General features: G+C 41.6%; 1 long non-coding RNA gene across 2 annotated transcripts; it reads left to right on the forward strand.

Annotated features, from left to right (window-relative positions):
- Nucleotides 1–1108: 1108 nt before the first annotated feature.
- LOC125008329 lies at nt 1109–3987 on the forward strand. 2 transcript variants are annotated; one of them, XR_007112875.1, is made up of 3 exons: nt 1109–1697; nt 3303–3568; nt 3711–3987. It is a non-coding gene; the product is annotated as an uncharacterized LOC125008329 (long non-coding RNA). The 2 variants fall into 2 exon arrangements; XR_007112874.1 differs by having other exon boundaries at nt 1109–1634.
- The last annotated feature ends 1631 nt before the right edge of the window (nt 3988–5618 follow it).

Raw genomic sequence — 5618 nt, forward strand, 5'->3', positions numbered from 1 at the left:
GATAGCCTCCGGTGTTGCTCCCCCAGACATTTTGATAATACACCTGGGTGGAAATAACATTGGTGTGTTTGGGGGGGAGGGGGCACACCAGTTCGCCTACTTGAAACGATGAAGGAGGATGTACTGAAGGTCCAACGGCATCTTCCCGGGTCACTGATCCTCCTGTCCCCCGCTGGGAGTGGAGTGGTCATGCAGCCTGATCCGGCTATGGACTGGAGAGGACCATGTGGACCAGGTGGATTAATAGAGCGATGTCTGGATTTGGTTCAGAAAACAACATAATGTCCATCCACCACGGGGACATAAAACTGAAACACTTGTGGGGATAGGGTGCATCTCAGTGCAGAGGGAAACTCTATACTGCTTCAAAACATCTTTGATTCACTTCAGATGATTCTTGAACATCTGAAGTTATCCATGGATGCCAAAGTAGCATGACTAAGATATGTATATAGTTATTATGCGTTTAGTATAGTTCCTTACGTAAATATTTATTGATAAAATGTCCAAAATGTGAATTTTTGTTATTTTGTTTAATGACTGTTGTTTGTTGCCTGCTAATCTTGCCACTGTTTTATTAATTGTTAATATCACTATACTGTGATATATGTATAATGTAAATAGCAGCATTAAACGGCATTAATGAAGAAAGGCTAGTAAGAGTGTTCTGTGCTATTTCATGCTATTTCTACTGCTACTAGGCCACTCGTTTCTGTGCATGGGGATGTTTTTTCCAGATCTGCTGTCTTCATGAGATTTGACTGTCATAGTTCTGTCTTTTTTTTTGTGCCATGTTTTGTATTTCCTGTTTTATTTTGTTTAGTTCTGGCTCTGTCGCGTTGTTAATGTTACCTCATCCTTCCCTCGCTCTTTGTCGCCGCGCCACATCCATGATTCTTTCTTTGATTTTTGTTTTTGGGATTTTCTTGAACAATATAACACAACATTAATGCAGGGTCGCTACACATATAATTGTATATATGTGTAGCCCACTTCTCTCAACAATATATCTGACTCTAATTTAATGTTGTAATGTTGATTTGTGTTTCTTTAATATTTCCCTCATAAAACCAAATAATATTTATGATTAACTTAAATGACAGTAGATTGTAAGCTCACCTTTCAACTCAATGACACAAGACCAAGTAAATATCACAACACCCAGTTTTAGAAAAACAAAAATACATTTCTCAAAAAAAACAAAACAAAAAAAAAACAGGTTCAGTTATCAAAAATATTTGCCGTTTAACAAAAATATACCTTGTAGGTAAAATAAAATACTTCCCAAGTTCCAAAAACTCCTCCAGCCTAAAAACCTTTTAAATAGCTCAATTCAACCTTCTGGTTAACTTCTGGTTACACAACAGTACAACAACTCCACAGGGTCCACACTTCGCACACACAGCCAGCAAAAGCAAAATAACCCCGTTGCAGGCCTTACACTGTGATGTCGGAGTGCAAGGAAATCCAGTTTTTATCCAAACGATCCACGAACAGCACAGGGAAACGTGTTATCTCAAGTGTAGATCAACTGCAAAAAGCGGCGATTTACCTGGTTCAGCGCGGCGGAGCCATAGATGTGTGTCTACAGGCCGATGGAGTCTCTCTCAGGCCGCGACAACGTCCCGACGATAGTGAGTCACACACACTGGCAGCGATCCGAATGACTCTTCACAGCCACGCGTTGAAGCAATAAGGTACAGCCAATAGCAGAAGCCGATTTAGCTACTTAGCGGCTAAAAAGTCCGTTCCCTGTGCTAGCGAATGCTTATTGCACACTCGAACTTAGCTCTGAAGCTAGGCTAGGCTAAACCATGCGCAGCTACTGTAGAACGTTAGAGCAGAAACATCCCCGATGGCACATGAAGCACGTGTAGCTCAAATATCCACTTCCATAATGTCGAGGAGACAGTCGCTAGATACTAAAAACTACATACTGTACAACTTTCTCTCAGTAGAATTAGTACACTCGCCCCAGGTGTCTCTGTCGCGGTTTCATTCCATTACCACTCTCACATACGTTATAGTATTAGGGCCATCCGTGAGAAACAAAATTAGACAACTTCTTTTCTTTTTTTTTTTTCTCCATCATGCACTTGAGGAAAAAGTAGAAATTTCGACAAAAAAGTTGTTCACCAGCCACTGTGGCTAGTTGTTTTCCAAAGTTCCAAGTCAGTTCATTGACTGGATCATTCTCCTCAATCACTAAATATATTGCTCCATTTGGTGCAATAAAGGCTGAAGACCCAACACTAAGAGTATGCATTTCCAGCCTTTCAGATAAACAACTGTAGCCTATGTGACTGTCTGGTTGTCAACTGTGTTTTACTGCATTGAAATGAAAACAAGAAATTACTAAAGCAGGAAAATAAATGAAAATCAAAATAGTGTTTGTAAACTCTGTACATTTTAAGATATGAATGAAATATCAACTTAAATTCAATCAAAATTAAAAATGGGTCTCATTTAGTTTATTGCAAAATATATACTGTATCAAAATCGAGAAAATACCATAAACAAGAGTTCTGCAGCCTACATTAAAATCTTCTCGATACCACCCCCTGCATGTCACTGCTCCTGCAGCTTGCCACACTCACCGGTAAATCTCACTCGCTCTTCTGTGTCGTCCACTCATTACTTTAAGTGTTCCTAAGTCTCTTAAAATAAAGGGGACTGCGTGTGTGCATTTGTTTTCATGTGGACTGACTCAACATTAACCGTTAACGTGGATAAACAGAAGTTATGAGAGTGTATCCCTCAGTGCGTTTACATGCAGAGCTTAATCGAGCTATGCTCAAAATTTTAATTTATGAACGCAGTCCTTGTCCCAGTTTACATGCAATGGAGAAAATCGGATAACTGACGGAAACACGTCTTCCTCTTCAACACTAGGTGGCACTAAGTGTAATTTTTCAGCAGGTCGTTCATGCGGCAGACTGGCATTGCAAACAACAACAAGATGAATAACTGCAGCTTTCTTTAATCTCATACGTAGTGTAAGCGGTACTTATAGTGCAGAGATGCGCGCTATACTCGTGGTCATGGTGACTTCAAAAGGCAGACAAGAAGGGCGTATGCTGTTAGAGGGCTTCAACAATAGCATGTCTACAATGCTACGCCTGGTGCCGTTGTTACTGTCCCAGACCTCTCGTTCTTGTTGGATGCGGGCTACATGCACAGACTGGTGGGAGAGGGTCCTTATGAAAGGGTTCTCAGACACAGAATGGAGAGACAATTTCCGAGTGACGCGCAGATCATTCAAAAAATTGTGTGGACTGATTGAAAGTGTTTTGAGCACCCAGGCTACACGGACACCAATCCCACTCAAGATGAGAACCACCATTGTTCTTTACAAACTGGCCAGTCTACTGTTTCTGTGAAGGAATGGTGTTCTCAGTTGGGCACAACCTCATAAAAGAGCCAACTGTGGAAGAAGCTTGTGCCTTTGCAAGCCGGTTCCAGCAGAAGTTCAGCATGCCAGAAGTCACGGGGTGCATCGATGGAACCCACAACGCGAATGTACTACGCCAGTCAGCGTTATTAGGCCAGGCACATGAACTGTTGAACGGTTAGTGATGTCCTAATAGCATTTCATTTCAGTACATAAAGTGTTGTTGCATGGCAAATGTTGATTTAACCACATATTATTATTTTGTGTGTATTTCTGTAGTTATCATCTTAACCGTAGCCTTCTCTCTTACTTTTTGTAGGAGCCACAGGACATAAATGGCACTTTAGGCAGGCTCTTTCTTCTTGGAGACCCAGCCTACCATCTCATGGACTGACTCATCAAAGGATACACCCATTCATCCAGTCTGATCGACAACAAGAGTCATTTAATGTCTGTCTGAGCTCTGCAAGGACCACGGTGGAAAAAGCCTTCGGAAAACTAAAGTCATGCTGGAGAGTCCTACTCAAAAGAACTTCCACTACACATTCTCAGTCTTCAACACAACCTACCAGCCGGCGGCTATGGCTCAGTAGGTAGAGCGGATTGTCCATGAACCGAAGGGTTAGCGGTTCGATCCCCTGAGTGTGCCATATGCCGAAGTGTCCTTGAGCAAGATACTGAACCCCCAGTTGCTCCCAGTGCAACTGGCGCTGGTGTATGTGAATGTGTGTGTGCTTGTGTGAGTGGATGGGTGGATGTGTCTCTGTGGCACTGTTTTAGCCAATCTATGTCATACCTGTTTCATGGGCAAGTTTTTTGTTCAATAAAGCCAGGACAAAAAGGTCTAATCGTCTCTTTTAGCGTTTGTCATTGCTATTTCAGATCTTTACAAAGAGAGGACAATGTAAAGCATGCATTCCAGTCCGACCAGAAAGCTATTCATATCATCCAAAAGACAAAAGCCAGCGGATAGGGCAATTACTTTGTGCAAAGTAGCTACTAAAGTCTGCAAAAAATCTGCACAGAAGTGGTACTCAATACTATGCCAAGGCGTGGCGTGTCCCTTTATAATTTTGTGTCTGATTTTGAGGACAATTTGGTTGTGTATAGTTTAAAGTAATGTACTGTGCTCTTTAGTATTTATTTACAAACTTAAGAATATAAAATAAAAAACAACTAAAATGTATATCAAAAATGAAGTACTGAAACACTTGCACAGCAAACACTATGTAAAAAAAAGAAAAGAAAACGTACATAAAAAAATTATACACTTTAAGTACTTTTGCACAGCAAACAATGCTACATTACAACGGTGTGCTGGAATCTGAGCAAATGAGTCCCTACATATTATGGTAAGAAGGGGTATAGTTCCCTCGTCCCTGGTCACCATACCCCATGTGTCTGTTTGGTGGCGTCAGTAAGCACTGAATGCTTCTGATTCCCTCCATCACTGCAGTGACCATCCTGGAATTACAGTCCAGTATAATGTTAACCAGGCGTTCCTCCCTTTCCTTTTCTGGCTTTGGTGGAGTTGCTGCGTCCATGTTGCCTGAATCACTTCCATCCGCTCTAACACACTGTCTATGCTGGCAACATGACGTCTCCTTCCTGCTGTCCTTTGTGATGGTCCTGCAAGAAGAATTCACGCATGAGTTGCAATTGCTTATATTATTGGGTCCTAGGCTATGAAACAAGTTAAAACCAAATCATGCAGGCACAGTCACTTGGTGTGTTATACTGCTATAATACAAGTGAACTCACTTGGTAAATGTGGAGTTTGAGGTCTGCTCATATCCGTTGATCCCTCAATGGCCACAACAAATGGACCAGTGTTACTCCATATAGCTAGAATTGACAAATGCTAACGCTGGCTTCTTGTTTCCAACTCACCTAATGGACTCTCAAGTCTGATGTCCATGGTGTGGCAGTCAACTTGGGACAAAGGTCAGGGCACGAGCAGCTCCTCTAGAGCCTTCCCAAACGGACAAGCAACCGGATTGTGGTCATTCTACCGTTTTTTTTTTTTTTTTCCCTCACTTGGTATTATGTTTTCTTTAAATGCTTCCAGGGAATGCGTGTCTGTTCTGGGGTTTGTGCAAAGCCAGAATCCTTCATCTGTTCCACAACTTTTTTGAATAGGTCTCCATTTCTTGTATTCCTCCTGTCTATATAACGCAAAATGTTCAACTCTTTAAGTAAGTTAAGCATGACGGCAGTCTCATCATCT

The sequence above is a fragment of the Mugil cephalus genome, chromosome 5 (assembly GCF_022458985.1).
Source record: "Mugil cephalus isolate CIBA_MC_2020 chromosome 5, CIBA_Mcephalus_1.1, whole genome shotgun sequence".
In the NCBI taxonomy this organism is placed as follows: Eukaryota; Metazoa; Chordata; class Actinopteri; order Mugiliformes; family Mugilidae; genus Mugil; species Mugil cephalus.